The 24,355-nt window shown below is 37.1% G+C and overlaps 1 long non-coding RNA gene across 1 annotated transcript in view; it reads left to right on the top strand.

The window, feature by feature from the left end:
* The window catches only part of LOC127565177 (uncharacterized), a 56,155-nt gene extending 33,324 nt beyond the window's left edge, over positions 1–22,831 (top strand). Inside the window, exon 3 of the long non-coding RNA XR_007954564.1 lies at positions 22,788–22,831. This is a non-coding gene — a long non-coding RNA (uncharacterized LOC127565177). The remainder of the gene's footprint in view (positions 1–22,787) is intronic.
* Positions 22,832–24,355: the final 1,524 nt, after the last annotated feature.

The raw sequence follows: 24,355 nt of genomic DNA on the forward strand, positions 1-24,355 counted from the left end.
CACTCTTCCTATCCCCCCCTCCCCCTCCCCCTGCACCGTCTATTGCACCTTGCTGACGCCCTCGCAGACAGACAGAGTGAGACAAAGTGTGGACGCTCGCTGTCTCTGCTCTCCAGAGATTGTCATCATCTGCTTGGGCTTTAGCTTGGACCTTGCTGCTCTTGCACTTCATCCGCCTAACTTGTATATTTGGTGTACAAACACACACACATCCTGTGCGTTGGTTGTATTAGAAGAGGAAGAGAAGGAGGAGGAGGGGAAGCCATCAGCCATTGGATGCCTAATGCAATAACAAATATTTATACTTTTTGCGATAAATGTTTGCGTTGGTTAATAAAGCGATTTGTTATTTCAGTTTCGTGCTCATAATTTATATGCTTAAATTGGATTAACTCGTCGACTGGCTACACGCATGCCCCCTTCCCCCCTTTCCCCTTTCCCCTGGCCACCTCCTCCTCGATCACTTTACTTTTTGTGTGGCTTTGCGAAGGCGTTGAGTTGGGATTGGATTGGATCTGGTCTTTTGCTCTTGCATCTCGCTAGCGCCGCAGGCTAAAAATGAAAGAAAACAAAAATACTGTGAAGGTGTGAAAAAAATAACATAAAAAAAAGCAACTCAAGCAAGTTTATTTACTTTTATGCCGCGCTGTTTTATTTTATTGTTTTTCGCATTTTTCTCCCTTGAACGCAAAACGATAATTTTGATGTGTAGTTTGTAGCCTTGTTAGAGGATACATATGTTAATTATTTTACAACGCGATGTGAAAACATTTTTCACACTTTCTACAACTAAGTTTGAAGCTGAAGGTGTTTCACTTTTCTTTTACTATACTTTACCTTAAACATGTAGTTGAAATGTTTAACATTTGTCACTTGCTTTTTGATTTCAATTGCGTTTCATTATTTTTTTTTTTTTATATTTTTCGCATTTTCTACAACTATGCTGAAGCTGAAAACTTTTCTTTACTTTATTGTCGATGTGTAGTTGATATTGATAACATTATCTGCTTGTTTTTTGATTTCATTTAAGTTTCCTTTTCTATACAGCAAAAAGCTCGCCAAAGATTAACAGAAGTGCTTAAAAATTAGTTTGGTTTCTTGATGTCTATCAATCAATTACATAATGAAAATTAGTTGAAATCTTCTGGATATATTGTTAAATGGTTTCTTGATGTCTAATGACTAATGACTGAATTTATTAAAGCTCCGATTAATTTCGTCGATGAATATTTGAATTGTTCCTATTGAGAGGTATTGCGGATTCTAAAATACATGATGAACCCATTACATTTGAAATCGTTTACGTTCTTGCATAACTGACTTGGTCTATTTATCTCTCAGTTTTCATTATATTATATATTTTATATTTTATGTTGAATATTTTTCCAACCTCAATATATTAATAAGATTTTAATGTCTTGATTGAATCTTTTTGTATTTCTTGTGGCTGTCCTAGTAAAGTTTTATTGAGCTTTAATTTACATTTAATCCCTCTAAATATTTATATCGAACACTTTATATTCTCTGCCTCTCTACGAAGTTCGTTCTCCTTCCTTTTGGGTTTTATTATTTTTTCTTATTGTTTTTAGCGTTTTAATCTGTGCAAGTGCTTAATGGTTTTTTTTTTTGGTGTACATGGCAAATTACTTAACCGGCAATCTTTAATGACAACACCTACAAAATGAAAAGCAAACTCGGAGTCGGAGTCGGAGTCTAGCCAACTTATAGGTAGCTGGGAGCCGAGCACAGCTTGAGAGTCAGCAGGAGCTGTTGCTGCAGCAGGAACTAAGCGATCATTTACAGGCAGCGATCATTTATTTAAAAATTATTGCCACATCGATCACAGCAAGACACACAGAGAGCAAGAAGAGGCTGCAACTGAGACAGCAAATGCAACTGAGACGAAGACAGAGACAGAGACACACGATCATCGTTGTCCGTATTGGGAGAGGAAGGAGGAATCAGGAATCAGACTTTGGCACTGCCCTCGTGTGCCATTTCATTATTATAGGGCATGTCTCTTTGCTAGATTACCACAGATCGTTTCGTCGTTTGACTTTGTTTTTCATACCCGGTCGTGCATAGCGAAGAAGAGTATTTTTGTGTAGTGATAATTCACATAGAGATTTCTCTTGTTTGTTATGTGTTCCGTTCGATATAAATAGCTACTAGATCTCTACGTCTACCAAAGATATTTTCATCAAATTTTATAAGAATATTCACTTGGGTATTTTTCAAAAAATCCATAATAAAATTGGCATCTTTTGTTGCCTTGAATTGTATAGAAAATCGCAAATTTGTCTACAAATTAAAAATATTAAAGTAATAAATTTGTATGATGGAAAAATTTATATTCATTCATTTTGCTTCAATTTTGATAAGCACGCTGCCCGTTAATTTACTTTTAATATACCAAAAAAAATACCGATAATATACCGAAATGCATATTTGGTAAATTTATATAACTAGTGCTGTCGAACAAAAATATATACAAACGTATATATAACAAATATACCAAATATACTTTAAATATACCAAGTAAATATAGCGAAAATATACCAAAATACACATTTGGTATATTGATACAATAAGTGCTGTCGAACAAAAAGGTATATATACAAATATATATAAAAATATACCGAGTATATTTTAAATATACCAAGTAAATATACCAAAAATATGCCGACATGCATTTTTGGTATATTGATTCAACGTGCTGTCGAAGAAAATATATATAGAAAGGTATATATAATAAATATACCAAGTAAATATAGCGAAAATATACCAAAATACATATTTGGTATATTGATACAATAAGTGCTGTCGAACAAAAAGGTATATATACAAATATATACAAAAAATTTACCAAATATATATAAAAATATACCGAGTATATTATAAATATACCAAGTAAATATACCAAAAATATGCCGAAATGCATTTTTGGTATATTGATACAAAGTGCTGTCGAAGAAAATATATATAGAAAGGTATATATAATATATACCAAATATATTTTAAGTACTCCAAGTAAATATACCAAAAATATACCAAAATACATTTTTGGTATATTGATATAACAAGTGCCTTCTAACAAAAATATATAGACGAAGGTATTAATAATAAATACACCAAATATACTGAAAATATACCGAAATACATCTTTGGTATAGTGATACAACAAGTGCAGTCAAACAAAAATAATGTGCAAACAAATAAAGATTTTATTCCATATGTATATTAAGAAAAGTATAATTTGGAGTACCGGGTATTCTGAAGTTGATTGTGCACTCTCATTGTTGTTGCACTCGGTTTTCTTGCACACACACACACATTTGATGGACCTGCCGAAGTGAATCTGAAGCCGGGCATCGCATTGAATCGCATCGCATTGCTAGCGGACCGGATACGCAGCACACGCACCAGCCGAATGCACTACATTTATTTATGGATCCGCCTGCTCGATCGCCCGCTCTAACTGCTGCCTTCTCCCTCTCTCTCTCTCTCTCTGCCAAGCTGTCTCGCACTTGCGAAAATCAATTGTAATCTTTGAGTTTGATGAATTGATTCAAGATTGCGTAGATTTTGATAAGTCGACTACTTGTGCTTCGCCTTTGCTGTGGATTGTGGACTGTCATTAGATCGCCTTGCGATCGCAATTAAGCACACACACTGCTTGCCTCCTCTCTCTCTTTCTTTCTTACTCTCCTGCTCTCTTTCGCACTTGAGGCGATAAGCATAGACATTATAGGCAATTTGTTGTAATTGAAAATTAAAGTGTCAGCCTGTGGCATTCATTAATGCAACAGCCACAAAACAGCGAGCACGCCTTTGCAACGTTGCTTGGGGTACGCGGACAGTTTTGTCATCGGGGCATCGGACATGATCGGCTGTGGCGATAAGACGTATCTCTCTCTCTCTCTCTCTGTCTTTCTTGTATAGAGCTTTACAAAACTTTGCAGATCCCTTGGCCTTACATTAAGCTGATATGCAAATTATGCGGCTGGGGCTTATTCCAATGAAACTCCTGGCTTACCTTGCCTTGCCATCGCATCGCATCGCATCGCATCGTTTAAATTAGCGTTAGTAAAAGTATGCCAGGGACAGAGACAGAAACAGAGATTCGCGATCCCAGGGCCAGAGAGGATCATTGCAGATTATCGATTGATTGCCCTTGCTCTTGGTCTCCTTCTCTGTATTTGTATTTAAAAATTTACAACTTTTTGTTGTGTGTGCCCTTTGCCAACAACGTTTTAATAATGTTTTGATGAATTTTATATGCGCCGCTTGTCGTCGCTGATCATCGTGGCTTTGATCATGGCTTTCGGCGCTTAACCGATCGATCGCTGTCTCCGACTCTGACTCCGACTCAGTCTCAGTCTCAATTCGAGGCGCGAGTGTCAGTTTATGAGCTTCATTATTTTGAGCTTCTTTCTTTTATACTCTGTTTTTTTTTTGTCGTTTTTGCTATAAGCATCAGCACTTTGTCATCAGTCTGCACAAATTGCTGATCGACAGTTTGAGACAACACTCATTGCACTCTGCTCTTCTCTCTCTCTCTCTCTCTCGATTGATTGCGCCAAATTTGTTGATAACAGTTTGAAGCTCAGTTGCGCTTTCAACTTGACGCGACTCTAATTGAATGTAATCATTGCGCAACTTTGATTGATTGAAGCGGACTGCAAAACAGCTTTAACATTGATGCACTTGAAGCAATTTACGCATTATTGAATTCGTTTTCATATTAGAATTAATTAATGATAATACAGTTAATTGTATTCGTTGTTGCCGATCATTTTAAAATGTATTGCCTGTAAAATTTGAAAAATGAAAACAAGAAAGTTAATGGTATTCACATTTATTAATATTATTAATGTGAATATGAATATTTGACAAATGGATACAAGAATATATAGCATTCAGTATATTTTTAGTATATGAATTTCGTCTTCTATGGTATATCTTAAAGGTAATAGTATATCTATAAATTTAAAATAGCATTTGGTACATTTTTGTATTTTTTTCAGTATATTAACTTGTTACTTGTTAATATATTTGAAAAGTACTAGCAAATCGATTTATCATATATTGCATTCAGCATATTTTCGGTATTTTTTAGTATATAATTTGAGTACTCTGAGGTGTATTTTATATATAATAGTAATCAGGCCATTTTAGAATTGATTTAGTATATTTATTTGTTACTTTAAATGTAACAGTATATGGATATACCAAATATAGCATTCAGTATTTTTGAAGGAGACTAATGATGTAGTTTATAGTATATTTTTATTTTAATAGTATATCGAAATGCGAAATTTAGAATTCAGTATATTTATAGTATATTGAGTTGGTACCTTTTGGTATATTTTAGTATTTTATCAGTATATATATGGTATATTTTAAGAATAATATCGCACTTTTTAGTTTTATTGGTATCTCACAGTCGATCACACTCAAATGTAGTTTTTTTACATGATTTTTTTTTTTGACTGCTTCACTGCCAAGTTGCTGGCACTTTTAATAGGCAGCGGCGCATTGTCGCGATAGGCGATCAATGGAACAGAGCAAAGCAGCGAGCAAGTGAAACAACTCTGTTGCTGGGGATCTTGATCATTGATTATGTTGTTGGCATTTTTAACGATCAGCTATGCATATGGATGAGCTTGTCTCCTCTCTCTGTGTCTGTTTGTTACTACTTTGTCCTGGCACTGTCAGCCATTTGACAATGCACTAATTTACGAAACACCGCACACCGCACACCGCATCGCATCGCACACACGGGATCGCTTGAGAAGATCTCTGAGAGCGATCGTTAATCGATTAAAGCTGCTTCGCGAATCAGCTTTTGTCCCCTTTGTGTGTTTTGTATTTATTTGTGTGGTTCGTTGGCTAATAAAGAACGTGATAAATTACACGCACACACAATGTCAAGCCAAATTGAAATTGTTGAATACGGTTATACGACTAACTACACTGTAGTCCCCACTTCCACCTTTCCTCTTTCCTCTCTTTTTTTTTTTTTGGGAGCATTTTCCCAGATTGAAGAGGATCACTTGCTGAATTGATTGTTGTGTTGGGGAGGCGCATCTCTGGTGGCCACTTGCAGCAACTTAATTTCAATCGTTGTTTCGGTTTATTGTTATGGGTTGATCTCTGTCTCTCTCGCTCTCTCTCATTTGCCTTCTTGCTTGCACTTGCGTGTATCCTGCTGTGAAAACAATGGAAACTAAAACAGAAACTCAAACCGAAACTGAAACTTAAACTGGAACTGGAGCACACCCAAGCTGCATGCGGCGATAATAAAGTTTAAGGATCTGCGACGATCGCCGATCAAACTGCTCCATCTCTATCTCTCTCTCTCTCTCTCTCTCTCTCTCGCTCTCTCTTTCTACGCTACTTCTCTGTCGCAAGTCCAATTATAGTGTGCGTTGTTGCAATAAATTCGTTTATCGCCGCTACGTCAGCCAAAATCATTTAAAAGCGATCATTTTTTGCTCGTTTTTCGTTGGGCTTTTTGTAGTTCAGATTAAGTGATTGGGCCAAAAGTTTTATGGGTAGTTGGTAGTCTTTTCCGTCTCTTCGAGTTATACTCTCTAGCAAATGGAAAGCATACACAATTGCAAAGCATTTGAGGAGCATGTGAAACATAGAAATGCAGTTAATAATAATATGCGAACTTCTTTATTTCCCATTCTTTGAGTAGCTTAATCAAAATAAGAAAGTACGAAAATTAAGATTTAGCCCGTAGTACTAAGAATTTCAAATCTCAAAAGTGCATCAAGAACATGAAAATCCTAATTCTAGCAATTTTTGGTATTATTTTGACAATTTTGGAATTTTTTAGACTAATGTTCTTTGTTTTCAGAATTTAGTGTTAAAGTTGTCTTATTTCAAGAACACAATTTTTAAGATGAATGTTCTTATAAACTTTTTTTTTAACTATTATTGATAATGAAACCAATATGTTAGATATGCAACTGACAAACCTATTAATGTTCATCTGGGCACACTGTCAATAAGTATCGATAGTTTGATGCAATCCTTTATGAAGTAAAAGTCTTTTTTAAGTTCTGCAACTGCTTTCAATACTTTGAATACATAAATAAAAACTCTGTTATAATCTAATTACAACACAACTATTTAGCTCTGTTTGCAATGAACTCTTCTTAATTATTTTTTGTCTTATATTTATTTTAATTTATTATATTAAATCAAGTATTAAATACTACGTTTAATTTGCTGGTGCCTTCGACTTTTTATTATCATAATTATAATTGCTTGAAAGCTGAAACAATTATAACAAGTAAATAAAAATAAACAATATTTGTACATTTTTGCATTGAATATGGAAAGAGTATTTGCGTCGTCGTTCATTAGTTCGTTGTTGCCTTTCAAGCTTGAATTTGTTGTTGTTGTTGTTGTTGTGTTTTTTTTCTGTTCGGTTAGTTTACAAATTGATTGAGTTATGTAATTGCGTTTTCAGTGGACTCGCTGCTTTACATGACTGCGCTTCACATTTTAATTAAACAAGCTGCGCGGAGTTGAGAGAGAGAGGATCAAAGATGGAAAGCGGCAAGGGGAGGTGGGGGGAGAGAAGAGTGCAGTTGTCACAACAGCAAAATTTTGGCATTTTGGCAGCGATCAATGCCATTTCACGTGGCTTGTCGAACGCTGACTGCAAAAGCCCGAGTGTCAAGTGTTGCCTGCTCCTGTTGCATGCCACCTCCTGGCTGCCTGCCTGCCTCCCCTCTCCCTCCCATGCTTCCCCTTCCCCTTCCCATACCCCTGCAGTGCTTGAAGCACATCATAAATCACGCAACACATCGAAGGCAACAGTCGACGTTGACGTCGCCGTTAACGTTGACGTCTCTTTAGCATTTCAGCGCGCACTTGCTGTAAATTTCGTCAGAAAACGCGTCGACGCTGGACATGCACAAGTGTGTGGCTGCCTGCCACTGGTTGCTGCTGCTGCCACGTTTCGTTTCGTTTCGATTCGTTTCGCTTTTTACATCCGGTAGCCAGAGGATAGAAGGGTATTATAACTTTGTGCAGAGAGAAAGAGGCATCTCCATCCACATAAACTATATTCTTGATCAGCGTCTGTCTGTCCGTCTGCCTGTCTGTCCGTCAGTATGAACACCTACATCTCAGAAGCTATAAGAAATAAAGCTATCTTTCTTTGTCGCCAGCACGCAGATCCATTTGTAGAAGTTTTTTAAGTTAATGTTATTTAGGAAATACTTATGTATTGCTAAAAACGCCTTTTGTATGTGGTACTATATCAATATATCAAATATAGCCTTTGGTATATTTTCAGTATTTTATGGTATATTTTTGGTATGATTGTGAAATACATTTTTATTGAAAATGGGTAGCGCTCAAGCACACTTGGTATATTTTTAGTATATTTGCGGTATATTAATTTGGTATATTCAAAGCATTATACCGAACTGGGTTGCGTTTATTCAAAATGTCTTGTAGATATCTCACAGGCGGTATATTTTTAGTATTTTTGTGGTATATTCTAAGTATAAATGTAGAATATATTTTTAGTGAGCATGGGTAGCGAGTATTTAACAGTCTGTATATTTTAGTATATTTATAACGGACATACTCAGTATATTTTAGTATTTGTAGTATATGGTTTTTATTAAAAATGGTTAGCGTATATATAACAGTCGAGCACACTTGGTATATACTAGTATTATCACGGGATATTTTTGGTATATATGTAGAATTAGGTTTTATTTTAAAAAAAATTTAATTTTAGTATCTTGCGATATATTTTTGGTATATTTGTAGCATATAGTTTTATTAATAATGTGAATACTAGTATTATCATGGTATATTTTTGGTATATTTGTAGAATTAGGTTTTATTTTTAAAAAAAAATTTAATTTTAGCATCTTGCGAAATATTTTTGGTATATTTGTAGCATATAGTTTTATTAATAATGTGTAGCGGGTATCTCAAAGTCGAGCACACTCGACTGTCGCTTTCTTATTTCTTTTTTTTTTTTGTTGCCACATGACGTGCGCACAATGCGTGCGCATAATTCAGTTGCTGTTGCCACGGCAGCCACAGGAACAGCAACAACGCATCGTGTTGCATGCAACACCATGCCGCCCCATGCATGCTGCATGCTGTATGGTGCATGCTGGAAGCGCAGGCGCAAGCGCAAGCTCATTCATTCATGCAACAGGCGGAGGCAGAGAGTTTTAGGCTCATTGATTCACGGCGTGCACACACACATTCCTTTTGCTTGCCACTTGTCAACACTTCATTGCAGTTGTTGCTGTTGCTGCGGCTGCCGCTGTTCAGTCAACTACTCCTTTTGATAAGTCAATCATGCCAAGTGGCAAGTGGCAAGTTCGAGTGTTGCTGCTGCTGCTTGTGGCATTGTTTGTGCTAAATTTCGTGCTTGGCTTCAAGTTGTCTTGGGTTCCGCTTTTGTTCTTGGCTGCTTGCTTCTCAAGCTTCTTATTGTTTGATCCTTTGGGCATCCTTTTGACGATCCTTCGATTTGCATGACATGCAGCATGCAGCAAGTGCAACAGAGCCAGAGTTCCATGGGAAACACCAATCGAATCGAATCGAATCGCATCGCATCGCATTCATTAAACACTTTACAGTGTCTATAAACCGAATTGATTGATCCACGTCTGATGCATAAAAATAAGTGTGTTAAACATGCAAACTGAACAATAACTTAACTTGGCAACCATTCAAAATGTTTGCAAAACAACTTTTTCATAAGTCAACAAATTTACCAAAAATAAAGATTACTTTATTATTTTTTAAATTCTCATTAAATATTTATTTATTTTCCAGACTCTTTTAACAAAATGATTTAGATATTTGAGAGCCCAATAGCTGCTTCTATTTTGTCACTTTCAACTATACATCTGTCTGTCCGTCCATCACTTTAAGCAGCTGCAGCACAGAGACTGTCAGAGTGATCGCCAAATAATTTGTGCACAAGATTATTTAAGTACAAAAGCATCCGAGAATAGTTTTCTCTTATACTCTAAGACTTTTTTGCTATTGTATAAAATAAAAGCGCTGAAATGTCCTTTCTAGTAATTTGCGCATACTTAAACCGAGATATTTAACATAGTAATATTTTCCACTTTGCATATTTTTCCATTCAACAACAATTTGTTGACTCTCTTAAGTAGTTTTTAACTATACATCTGTCTGTCCGTCTGTCACTTCAAGCAGCTGCAGCTCAAATACTGTCAGAATTAGAGCTAAAAATTTTATGCACATGAATCTTCAAGTATGAAAGCATTCGAAAATAGTTTTCTATATCTGTAACTACAATTTTTAAGGCTATTTTGTTACTATCGCATAATCTTTTAGTAAATATTTGTGATTTATTATTTCTTACTCTTCCTTCTTTATTTGCTCACTGAATATATTTTCCGCCTGAAGTCCTTAGTTCCTCTGGTTCAGCTCATTCCAATAAGGAATTGTATTCATTATTTCAATAAAATAATAATAATTATATTTTCTAAAGTTCTCGCTCCCATTGATAAAAAAAAAATCTTCAACTTAAATAGAAATGTCATTTTCAGTATTAAAGTTAGCTTTAGCAACTGCTCCTAGTTGAGTGCTTTAGGAACCTTTTTTTTATGTATAAAACAAAAAAAATGTTGCTCGACAGCAGTCAAAGCACTTTCACGTAATTTGCTCCCACTTAGCTCGAAATATTTTGCGAGATGTTTCATAATTGTGGTGTTGTACTTATTGTCTTATCCTTATCCTTATCCTTATTTTTTTCTCTTTATAAAAATCAAAAAATCTCTTCTAAATTACGAAATGTTTATGAAACAATTCATTTGGTATCAATTTTATCAAAAGTTCTCACTCCTTTTGTAAAAATAGCTTGAACATTTTAAATAAAAATGTATTTTTGCTGTTTTAGCAACTTAGCTCCTAACTGAGTTCTTTAGAAACCTTTTTTTACATTTTATAAAACGCCAAAAATTTGTTCGAAAGCCGTTAAAGCTCTTTCGCGTAATTTGCTCCCACTTAGCAGCGAAATATTTGTCGAGATTTCCATTTTGGGATATTTTTGGGTTTGCTGATCCTTCTCCTTTATTTTTGTGGTTGTTGTTGTTGTTTGTTGGGGATAATCTCGAGAGCTGAGCTGAGAGCAAAAGCAAACGTGCCTTTGGCTTATCTTGTAAAGTGTTGCTCCAAATATTTTTTCACAGCTCATTAAAATGTAATTTGAGGCGCGAAATGTTTTGCGCTTTGCGGCAAAAGTTATAAACCGTTGCAGCGATGTTATCAAGAGACTGAGAGAGAGAGAGATAGTGTGTGGAGGGAGGAGGGGGAAGAGAAGGAGAGGGAAGAGAGTTGATGCAGCTAAATGGCAACTTAGCGTTGCACTTGCGCATTCAACAATTTAATTAAAATGAAATTTTCGAATCACAGAAGAAGCAACAACAAGGACTGGAAATGCAACAGCGATGTGCTCAAGATACCACTTAGAAGGTGGGTAGAGAGGGGAACGGGGGGGGGGGGAGGGAGGGGAGCAACTGAGTGGTTGCAATGCCGCCGCCAAAGTCAAAAGCTTTGGGTTCCCCCAGTGCTGAGACGATGATCAATGATTGCAGCGCCGCAGCGAACGCAACACGTGATCAAGATCACAGCAATGACAGAGAGAGAGAGAGAGGAGGAGAGGGAGATGGAGAGAGGAGAGGAGAGCGAAGCATAAGCGGCATGTAATGCGCCATGCATTACGCGTATCTCGTGTTGTCATCGTGTCAGTTCACCTCGCATATTATTAATTGGCTGCTCCATAGAAGTGGCAGCTAGTAAAAGCTGGAAAGAGAGAGAGAGACGGAAAAAGAGAGAGGGAGAGTGGGGAAAGAGAGGGTGAGAGGGAGAGAGAAGCACACTCTCATAAATGCGCTAGAATTTATGTGTTAATTTGTCTCGCCGCCAACTGTTGATTTATTTGTAATTATTTTTGTGGGGCAGCCACAAGTTGTACTGCTGACTTGGTCTCCTGTTTTTGTTGTTGTTGCAAGTTCACTGCTGATGCCTCCAATTTCTTGCATTGCCCAGACATCGCAGACAGACAGACACATAATCATTTCTTTTGTGCGCCGCAATTTGTATTGTTCGCATAATTAAATTGACGCTTGGCATTCCAATGCAGCCAAGTTGCAAGTTGCACAGTTGCAAGGTCTGACAGTGACACGCGCAGTTGCAAGTTGCAAGTTGCAAGTTGCGCGGTATAATTAGCAACGATTAAACACTTGTCCCACCCAAAGCTGCTGCTTCTGCTGCTTCAACAAAAGCTACAAAAGCATTTTGCCGACATTGTCGGATTCTTGCAACGAGCTTCGCTTCTCTCTTTCTGCAGCTCTATTTAGCTATTTTATGAGGCACATTGTGCTATGCCTCCTTGTATCCATTCTCTGTGTTCTCTGTGTTCTCTGAGTTCTCTGTGGCTGGAATTTGTCAAGCGCAAGGACACATTGTTGCCGGCAATTAGGAGGAGCCTCGACTCCCAATGGCAATTGTTGTCAGCCTTGTTTGATTACCATGTAATTGCTCTCTCTCTTACACAGCGACAGATAGAGATAGATAGACATATATAGAGACAAAGACAGAGAGAGAGAGAGAAAGGGAGAGCGATACATGTAAATACTCAATTTATTGATTTTAATGAACGTTATCAATTTGCAATATTAAACTACGAGAACACGAACAACAAAAAACCAACTTAACCAGCAAAGATCACAATCGATGTGATAGACTAGCAAATACCCTGCAAATGTGACGGCGTTGGAAAATAGCATCAGATGTTGCTCAACTGTTTAAAGAAAAGAAAAAATGAAATGAAGTGAAGTGAAATGAGTTGAAATAGAATGAACTAGAATCAAAAGAAATTAAATGGATTGAAATCGAATGAAATGGAATGAAAAGTAATAAAACAAAAAAAAATGGAAATAAAATGGAATTGAAATGGAAAATAAATGAAAATTAAGAACAAATAAAATGGAAATGAAATGGAATGGTATGAAATGGAACGAAATGGAATGACATAGAAATGAAATGGAATAAAATAAAATGACAATGAAATGGAAATAAAATAGAAATAGAAATAAAATGGAAATGGAAATTAAAGGGAAATAAAATGGAAATGAAACGGAAATGAAATGGGAATGAAATGGAAACGAAAGGAAATGAAATGGAAAGGGAAATGAAACGGAAATTAAATGGAAATGGAAATGAAATGGGAATAAAATATAAATGGAAATTAAGAACAAATGAAATGGAATGATATGAAATAGAACGAAATGGAATGATATGAAAATGAAATGGAATAAAATAAAATAAAATGACAATGAAATGGAAATAAAATTGAAATAGAAATAAAATGGAAATGGAAATGAAAGGGAAATAAAATGGGAATGAAATGGAAACGAAATAGAAATGAAATGGAAAGGGAAATAAAATGGAAATGAAACGGAAATGAAATGGGAATGAAATGGAAATGAAAGGGAAATGAAATGGAAACGAAATGGGAATGAAATGGAAACGAAATGGAAATGAAATGGAAATGAAAATGAAAGAGAAATGAAATGGGAATGAAATGGAAATGAATTGGAAATAAAATGGAAATGAATTATAATCATATCTTGGTAAAGATTTTGCAAATTTTGTTAAATAAGTACCGTGTATGCGCAGTATAAAAATGTTTCAACAATATGTATATCAATCAAGCTCTTCGATGGCATCAGTTTCGTCATCATCATCATCATCATCATCATCATTAAGCAACAAGGTCATCGTTGATATCCATACGCTTAATTACAGGTCTCAGGTCACAGCACTTGTCGCTCTCTTTGGTTGGTGTCGTTTATGGTGATCGTTGTATTTAATGTGTAGCTGCACTTGCAATCACAATTGGATCGCAAACTGTTGAGAGCAGAGAAACAGTAGCAACTAACTTCTCAACATTTTATTCATATTCTTATCCCACTTCCCATATCTGTCTATCTGTTAGTGTGATCACATATATCTCAGAGTCGCGATTTCTCGTCGAATTTGGTTGCGATCAAATAAATATTATAAAGCTAGTTAAGAAATACTTTATCGATATACCAAAAATAGGCTTCAATATTTTTGTTTTATATTTGCGTTATGTTATTTAGTATAGTTTAGGAAATGGAAAGTGGATATCACACAATCGATCACAATTAACTGTAGCCTTCTACTTGTTATTCGCAAATTAGATATTTACTAAGTATTTAATAATAATGTATCTTAATAAATACCCAAAAAGGTTGATCAATTCAATATCTCTATCTCTTATACTATCTGAGATCTAGGTGTTCATACGGACGGACAGACAGACAGACAGACAGACGGACAGACAGACAGACAGACAGACAGACAGACAGACAGACAGACAGACAGACAGACAGACAGACAGACAGACAGACAGACAGACAGACAGACAGACAGACAGACAGACAGACAGACAGACAGACAGACAGACAGACAGACAGACAGACAGACTGACTGACAGACAGACAGACAGACAGACAGACAGACAGACAGACAGACAGACAGACAGACAGACAGACAGACAGACAGACAGACAGACAGACAGACAGACAGACAGACAGACAGACAGAGAGACAGACGGATTTGACTTTATCGTATCGTTTTTTAAAGTTAATCAAGAGTATACTTTATAAGGTCGGTTTATGGACATAAATATGCCAAACTTGTTAGTTAACGTTGCACTCGATTCATGCTCAATTATTTCTACGACAATTATAAACAAATTGCCGAAGACTGTTCGATGGCATTTTGTCGACTGCTTCGATACAGTATGTAAATGTTATGAATGTTGCTAGATGGATGGATGGAGGGGGGGAATGCGTGAAGCCGAATGTCAATTGAAAGCTGTGCAAACAGTGCGCCGAAGTCGAAGTCGAAGGATATGCAAACAAATAAATAAATATTTATGAGGAAGAGCGTCGACGACGACAGCGACGAAGGAACTCAAGACGCGAAGGACACACACACACACACAGACAGACACACACACAGAGACACACACACATATACTGAGACACGCGTCAGCAAGGCAAAATAGACAAACAACAGCAAAGAAAATAGGCAAGCTGCAAAATGTGCAGAAGGAGACACAAACACCGTTAAGAGGACGAGGACGAAGAGGAAGAAGACACTGATTCGGTGGCAGCGGAATGGAGTGGAGTGGAGGGGGCTGAACAGGAAGAAATGTGCAAACGCGTGCCCCGATGCCACTTTGCGTCTCAAGTGATAAGAGGGAGAATCGAAATGGGAATGGGAATGGGAATGAGAAGGAGTAAAAGGACTCTCGACGACGCCAGGAAAATATTAATTTACACGATTTTTTGTTGTCAGCTGTCAAGGCAAAGCAAGCTGGCCTCGAAAGGGCTACGAAGAGTGAGCGAGAGAGCGAGAGAGAGAGAGGGTTGCAGTCAAGGTGCAACTGTGCAACAGCAGCACGTCCTCAATGTGGCATGTTGTGGCATGCGACGCGCCAAGCAAATATAAGAGAAACCCAAGCGCGACACGTTGCTAACCCCATCACACACACACACACCTTTGAATACACCTCGTCGTTGTTGTTGTTGTTGCATTGGAATCAAGCACGAAATCAAAGACATTAAACAGCAGTTGACAGGCGACGCCCCCGACATGTGCAACATTGCGTTGCAGCTTGTCTACGCTGATGGCTATGATTAAGCCACACACACACACACACACACTCGTACGTTGCACACTTGTGTTTACTTGCAACATGTTGCCAAAGGGCTTCGGCTTCTACTTGCAACTAGAGCAACTTCGGCTGGGGCGTCGCTCAACTTGTTTGTACTCGTAACTACAAACGCTTTGCCACCTCGGGCGGCTGCTGCGACATCACTTAGATCTAATCAGGCTGGACTAATGAGTGGAAAGCTGCAAGTTGCAAGTTGCAAAGGGAAACATGGAATGCGGAATGAGGAATGAGGAGAAAAGAGTAGCGAAAAGTAGGAATGAAGAGGAGTTATGAACTCGCTTTAACTAGCAATTAAAAACGATGAATTCTTGGAAAACGATTAGAAAATTGTTTGAATCAAATAACTTGGAAAACATTTTATTTATTTAAGTAATTTGATGATTTAAGATAACTAATTCTAAACTACAAGATTTATTAATGATGAACTATAAATTATTCCGATTTTTGCTGTTGCTTACAGAAATTCGAATAAGCAAATTATTTGAAATTATTTTCATTATTATATTTACTCTCAATTTTTAGTTGGACTTTCAGCATCAAGAGAACTAAATTCTGACATATTTTTAACATGTAAACTTACTTTCCACAACAGCGTTAAATGAATAATGTCAGTAGTAATTGAAGTTACTTTTACTCTTTGCTTAATTCCAAAATGCATTAAACAATTATGTTTATAAATATGTTTTATTTTAAGACAATTGGCAAATTAACAAAATTTCAATTGGCACATCAAATATTTGATATCTTTCTAATTTAAAATATACTGTAAATGAAAAAGTTAAGTACTCGTTAGATTTATTTAATATCTATAAAAAACTTTGATTTAATGTATGTCTTAATGCTTTAAACCTTTTATCTATTATTATTCTCGTTCTCACAAAAATGCTGCTAAGCAACTGAGTTTAAAATTTAAATTTAAATACAATAACAATAATTTTATTTTATTATTAATATACGCAAAGCATATAAAATATGTCTTAGCTAATTTGCAAGTTTCTATTATTAAATATTCATTTCTACTTTTAAGGTTACAGTTGTTAAAGTAGGCAACAAATATTTCAAAAACAAGGAATAACTTTATTAGTTAGCTATCAGATATAAAGGGATACTTTTATCATACTACATAAATTTGATTTTAAATATATTTCTAAGTCAGTTGTTTGCTGAAATTTGTGAATTATTTACGTTTACATATTTTCTAATTTTTGAAGCTCTTCAAATCGCAAATATTTCGTTCTTGTTCAGCATTCAGCTAATTACTTTGTTATTTGATTTACAGCATATTTTCAGAGCAAGTTGCAATGTTATTTTTGATGCTTGTAAATGGTTTCAAATCTTTGCTGATCGCGATTGTTTTGTTTATGTCATAATTGTGGGCCTGCATTTGCATTTGCTTTGGTGGTCTTTGGTGGATTTTTGCAAATGGGATTTGCATTACGAATGCAGCCGCAAATTATGCAAAATTCCCTTAAAGATTGCCGCATAGATTAGAGAGATCGAGAAGTAGAAGATTCTCTATTTTTCTCTCTCTGCTCTGCTCTGCTCTGTTTCCTCACTCTAGTTGGCTGTTGGCTTAGCCGCAACTAAATGCGGCTTATGTGTCTTGTTAGGCGTGAGATTTGTGTTTTGTGGTCTCATTTTCGTTTTCATTTTGCGTCGGCGAAATTTCAAATACGCATTTTCCGGGAAAATGCCAAAAGAAGAAAGAAAGAAAATGCTTGGAATGCAGGCCAAAATATCAATAGACACAATGACAAGAGTTGTTCCTGTTGTTGTTGTTGGTCAGGATATAGTTTACATATCTATGCATATGTTAGGATTTGTTTACACATCTTCGTGCGTGTGTGTGCGTGTGTGTGTGACTAGTGTGTGTAACCTGAGCCGTCGACACGAGTCTCAAGTCTCTCTTCAAACTCGGCTGATGTTTATCATCAGCTTGCAGCAGCGAAAAAAGTCAAAGAAATACGAAAAGTCAGTTCAGCCCGAGGCAAAACACATCCTGAAATCATCTCTTGGCCGTCATCAGATACCGAGTACGAGATGTTGGGAATCAGCTTTAGAATCCTTTCATGTCAGTTGGCTATAGACATATATTATATGGTGAGCCTCCTCAGCAGTCTGTCTCTCTTCTTTTCATTTCAATTCCTTCAGTCTTTTTGTTTTTTTTTTTGTTTTTGTTTTTTTTTTTTGGGCTGGCTGCCAAAATAATTAAGTCGTTTGTGCAACAATTAAATAAAATTCTTTGCCCAAACGAGAATTAAACGAAGAAAACGAGAACGACATGAAATAAAGTTCTTATTTCGAAACGCTTTTCGTTTTCTTTGTTGTTTTTGTGTTTGGCTCGCAATTTGTTTAATTGCGCTTCTGGCTGCAAGCGACAGTTTAACATACGAGACGACGCCTCAACACACAGCGTGAGAAAAGCCCAAAGCATTGTCCCACTGCCTCGATCGTGGACATTCATCATCCCATGCCGCGCACACTGACACTCAAGGCTTTATTTTAGTAAATATAAATTTGAAATATAATTTTAAAATGCACTAAAAATTGAGGTTTGAATGCGAATAAATAGCCTTGCAAAATTAATTTTAACATTACTTGGTGAAAATTGGAAATTATTGTTTGTCAAACTTGAATTACACAAGCTTGTATTTGCTATTTATTTATTTTGAAAGGGTAAATAAAATTAAAATAGGCACCAACTTATTTCTAAAGCACTAAAGGCTGCTTAAGATCTTCGGTTTGGTATTTGCTATTTAAATATATGTTTAACTCTGTCAATACTTAAAACTTTACATACTATATTTTTATGAAAATTCCATATTGAATTTTTAAAAAGAAAAATATTTGATTATATTTCCAAGTTAGATTTTAATATGCATTTAACAACAGCATTGTTAAGTGTGCCCGACTTTGAAATAAACGCTACTCATTTTAAATAAAGGCAAATCAGTATGGTATTTTTTAAAATATACCGAATTAAAATACCAAAAAAATACTAACATATACCAAATGATATATTTTGTGTAATGATATGGAACTACATTCATAATATACCTGAATTAATATACCGTAAAAATACTACAGATATACCAAGGACTATATTTGGTATAATGATACATTCAAAACATACCATATGTATGTATGTATGTATCCTGGAAGTACAACGTTATGATAGGTAGCGGGTATAATAATTAAATATATTTGATATTGACTTTTAATATATATATTTTTTTTTGGTATTGCTTATATGTTTATTTTATTTAGTTATATTACTTCAAGCATTTATTTCTGTAGCAGAAAATTCCTAATACACTCAATTTTGCTTTCCTTTCCCTTTCCATTCCTTTCATTTGCTGTGTTTCATCAGTTGTTACTTTATTATTCAGATTTGCATAGCCTTTTTCTATAGTTCTGCACCACTGTACTGGGTGCGTAGAGCAGGCGCTGTAGTTGTGGCTGTGGCTTTCACTGCCGCCAGTGGCAAGTTCATCTCTCTGTCTGTCCGTCTGTCCGTCCGTCCGTGTGCCTGTCGCTGTCGTTGACGACGGCGTTGGCAGCCAGAGACTACTGTGCAACGCCCACTTTTTAGGGGCGCGCGCATAATTACATTTTATTTTTTTGTCCGCTGTTGTTGTTGGCCGCAAATTCCAGGAGCTGTCCAGGCTCTCGTTCTTTCTCCCTCTCTCTGTCTCTTTCTCTGTCTCTCTCCCTCGAGCGGTGGTCAGCGGTAGTTGAGAATGTCATTGCTGTTCGCTGTTGTCTTTCAGTTGGTGCGTGCCGAGCGGCAATTGTCATTGTTCCGGCCATTGTGCGAGTTGAAAGAGACGAGGAGAGAGGGGAAGGGGAAGGAGAAGGAGAAGGCGATCGCAGCACTCGAGACAATGTCACATATGTGTGTGTACATAATGTGGGCGCAGTGCGAGCAAATCGTCTTAGGTCTTAGCCAAATTCCCATCCCGAGTCTAGTTTGTCAATGGCAATTAAGTTGCCTTTTGTTTCACGGGGCGTGCAAAGCGGTTTTAAAGATCTTCGGATAACACCAGATATATGTAGATCACACGTATATGTATATCGCAGTGCTCTAGTTTAGTCACTGCAATTGAGCCAATTTATGTCATACACTTGGCTCTTTGTTCAGCGGTTTCGCAGGTTTACCAACATCACCCATTGTCACATGTGGAAATCTTTGAAAACTCAACAAATCGGATGATCTAGTTCTGCTTTAGAGGCTTGACTTTGTCGCCAGTATTTCACGGTTTACAGATTTACCAAAATCCGCTGATCTAGTTCGACGGCAAAGCCAAAGAGGCTTGACTTTTGTCACATGTCCACATCCTATTGAGAGTCCACATTGTTGTTCCAGATGCGTGAAGTGTGAGTGTTAAAATAATCGCAATTTCTTTGGTCACGCAAGTTTGCTGCCTAAGTCATTTGTGCAGTCTGGAGCGCTGCCCAAGTCAAGTTTGTTGTCTAAGTCATCTGTGCAGTCGAGTTCCTTGCCAAAGTCATTTGTGTAGTCTAGTTCGTTGCCTAAGTCATCTGATCAGTCTAGTTCGTTGTCTAAGTCATCTGATCAGTCTAGTTCGTTGTCTAAGTCATTTGGTGTAGTCTAGTTCGTTGTCTCAGTCATTTGGTGTAGTCTAGTTCGTTGCTTAAGTCAAGTTCGTTGTCTAAGTCATCTTCGCAGTCTAGTTCGTTGCCTAAGTCATCTAATCAATCTGGTTCATTGCCTAAGTCATTTGCTTAGTCTAGTCCATTGCTTAAGCCAAGTTCGTCGCCTAAGTCATTTGTGTAGTCTAGTTTGTTGCCTAAGTCATTTGTGTAGTCTAGTATGTTGCTTAAGTCGAGTTCGTTGCCTAAGTCATTTGTGCAGCCAAGTTCGTCGCCTCAGTCATTTACCACAACAAGTTCGCTGTTCAAGTCTTTTCACTCGTCAAGTTCGTTGCCAAAGTCTTTGGAAGCCAAGTTTTTTGCTTGAGTCACTTGCCCAATCAAGTTTGTTGCCTAAGTCATTTTGCAAATCAAGTTCGTTGCCTAAGTCATTTGTTTTTGTTAGCAATTTTCATCGATTTCTTTTGTTTTTTCGCCAGTTTTTTTTACTAGCATCCTCTACCCTCCCCTTCCCCCTCACTTCACTGCCCCGCGCTCCAGCGTCTGCCGCAAATCAATCAAAATGATGCGCTTTGATTCGACATATCATATAAACGAATGCACCCAAATCGAGAGCATGCGAAATATATTTAACTAACAAAGCAGCAGCAAAGTGAATGGGGGAACAAAAGTTGCGGGAAGAACCCGTCTCGAGTTTTTTTTTGCTCTTTCCTTGTTTTTTTTTTTTTTTTTTTTTAGCATAAAAGCAATCATAATCCCCACACAGTGCTGACAAAAGTTGTCAATTAGGTTCATCAAAAAGCGCGCATAATATTCAGAACCCACAATTCCGAATCGCATGATCCACATACGAGATTTCGAACGTTTCAACGTTTTGCTTCCCCAAGTGTATGTTAATGCGGCCGCCCGAGTAGTCAAATGGATCGCTCTATGCAGGTCCATCGTCGCATCGTTGTCTGCATCCAGCATCATGATGTTCATAATAATGATCAACTTGATCGTCGTCGTTGTTGTCGTCTTCGTTGTTGTTGTTGCTGCTGTTGTTGCTGTTGTCGTTGATCGTCAGGGCCAACCACCCAGGCAGCGATCGCATTTATTATGATTGCATTTTCGGGCAAATATTTGTTGTTGTTGTTGCTGCTGTTGCTGCTACCCCGCAGCTTAGTTAAATGAGACATCAAGAAAAGAAAAAGCAAAAAAGAAGAAAAAAGCGGAGTCTCAAATCCAATTGGAATCACATCGCATCCCATTTTGATTTCCATAGAGTTGGCTACCGCGGTAGCTGTCGCTGATCTTGGGCATCTCTCTCGCTCTCGCTCTTGCTCTGCACTTGCCACTTGCCACTTGTTGTTGTTATTGTTAATAATGATGTTAAGTTGTTGTTTTTGCATGTAATGCCCCTTACAACTCACTCCCTCCTCTCTTTCACTCTCTCTCTCTCTCTCTCTCTCTCTCTCTCTCTCTCTGTGTGTGTGAGAAAGCGAATCGTTGCAGACGCAGCAACGCTCAGCACATTTAATGTCTTCATTACGCTTCTTCTCCCCACAAAACAGACTGAGAAAAAGTCGGGCTACAGCCTACGCCCGATTCCGATTGCGATTCCCAATCTCAAGTCCAAGTCCAAGTCCAAGTCCAACGTTGTCGTCGTCGTCGTCTTTGCTTTTGCTCTTATATTGTTTATTTATGAATGTCATTCAATTTATTATATCATTGTATATTTGACTTGAGAGGGAAATGAACGCATTTGTTGCTGTCTTCTGCCACAGCGCAACAAAAGGGCGCTGACCAGACAAACACACACACACACATAAACAGATACAGACATTCGCACACTAACGGGCTCTTCTTGTAGGAGTCGTCGGATCGTTAGCATCGTCATCATCTTCCGACTTTTGTTGGCTGTTTTGTCGTCGTCGTCGTCGTCGTCGTCGTCATCTCTGCGCAGCATTTGCATCGCCGAAGCTCATCTGATCATCGTCATCATTTTGCTTTGCGCTTCCGCTGCGAGTCCACTGCACAACTGAAGCATCAGAATTAAGAGTAACAAGTGTTGTACGCAAAAATTAATTAGAAATTTATAGACGGGGAAGCAACTAAAACTACGCGTAAATAAATGAGGAAATAACTCAATCAAGGCAGCCAAATACAACTGAGTTTTGTGCTTAGTAATGCTATATCTTAACTTAACAAACTTTTTTAGACTATAGATTGAAATGTTTGCATAGAGAAATATAGTATAGAACACTTTGATAATAATATTTATATTATTAAGCAGCTTATTTATGTAGTTTACCTAAAATTATGTTTACCATTTAATTAAGTAAATAAAATAAATATTGATATAATTTTTTCTTCTTTTTAATTTCAGCATTTGCGATAATTTCTTGGAGCTAACTTTTGCTTTTGCTGCGTGTAAGTTGAATATTATTATACTGCATTTAAATACTTTGTGGGATCTCATATTATTTGATATACTTAGAAGAATAGCAGTTTAAACAGTTTTATATTATTGTGCCATGATTATTTTACGACAATTTTTAATGCATAAATCATGGATAAGTGTATTTCTATTCTTTTTCCTCATGCTTAAACATATCTCTCTTAATTTAGCGTTTCTGTGCTTCAAATTATGAACACAACAAATTTCCAACAAATTTTCTTTATTAAATTCTTCTACAATTATTATTACTACAAATCGACTTTATTGAATTCTTGATAAATTATTTTGATTTAAGTTCAACTTTTGAACTAGCTACAGTGTAACTTTATTAAATTGAATAGTTTTCTCCCTCAACTATATTCACTCATTAGAACATTCATTGTTCGTTCTGTTTTTGGCAGCAGAGAACGGGAATATTTAGCTTGTGTTCTGATCGCGAGCAGTGCTCGATTATTGTATATCATCATGCTATGCTATGCAATGCTGTGTGTCTCCTCGCTGCTCCACGGCAACGTCAAAGATCTCTTTCGAGGCGCTTAACAAGTTTGCCAATGCTTATGAAATATGCGTGTCTCTCTCTTGCATTCTGTTGCTCACTCTCTCACACTCGCATTGCATAAGATAATTGGTGATTTTCATATCGATTTATGCATCCGCTCGGCTCGAATGTTTTGTCAAAGTCTGATCAAATGTCTGATAAAACGTGAACACACAGCGGGACACAGCGTATGAAAACAATAATTAAATCATAAATTTCTGTGTCGAGAGCGAGTTCGAGGCGTAGCTAAATCAATGTCAACACGAAGAATTTATTGCTCTATTTTGTGGTGATCACAAGGTGAAAGTGATCGCGAGTTCTTCAATCAAATCACAATAAAAATAGTCACACGCCCACATTTAAGTTGTGAGATTTTCGGGCGCTGATAGCGAGCTGAAAAAGGCAAAACATTTAGTAAATATTTTCGAAAGGATCAACGTAGCCCGCTGTGAGTTTGCTTCTTCGCGGTTTGACTTTCTCTCGATCCGACACGAAAAACCGAAAAACGGGGTGTAAACGTTGTTTTCCATTTTCCATTTCTTTTTCGAGCGAGAAAGGGTTTCTTATTTTTTTTTTTGGCCGCGACGCGTTTCTCGGAAGGTCCTTCGACGGGGGCTAACTTGGCTTGTTAATGGCCACCATAATCAGCGCAATTATATTGCATTTTCCACATTTTGCTTTTCCAAGAGTTCTTGCTTGTTCAACAAATGAGCCGCGCGGCCACTTTGTAGCGTGCCGCCGATATCCTTGTTATCCTTGCCGCGCCGCGCCACGCAACCGCACAAATGTGCTAACGAATCTTGCAGCCGTCGATCGTCGGTCGTCGGTCGTCGGTCGCCATGCACAAACATTGCCCAATTAACGCGAAGTCGCAGTGTGCGCAAACTGAAATCGAAACTACGAAAAACTGCACTGGAAAAACTCTCGATTGCCGGGGCGTTAAACGTTCTCGCACCTC

Source organism: Drosophila albomicans, chromosome X, assembly GCF_009650485.2.
Source record: "Drosophila albomicans strain 15112-1751.03 chromosome X, ASM965048v2, whole genome shotgun sequence".
NCBI classification, from domain to species: domain Eukaryota; kingdom Metazoa; phylum Arthropoda; class Insecta; order Diptera; family Drosophilidae; genus Drosophila; species Drosophila albomicans.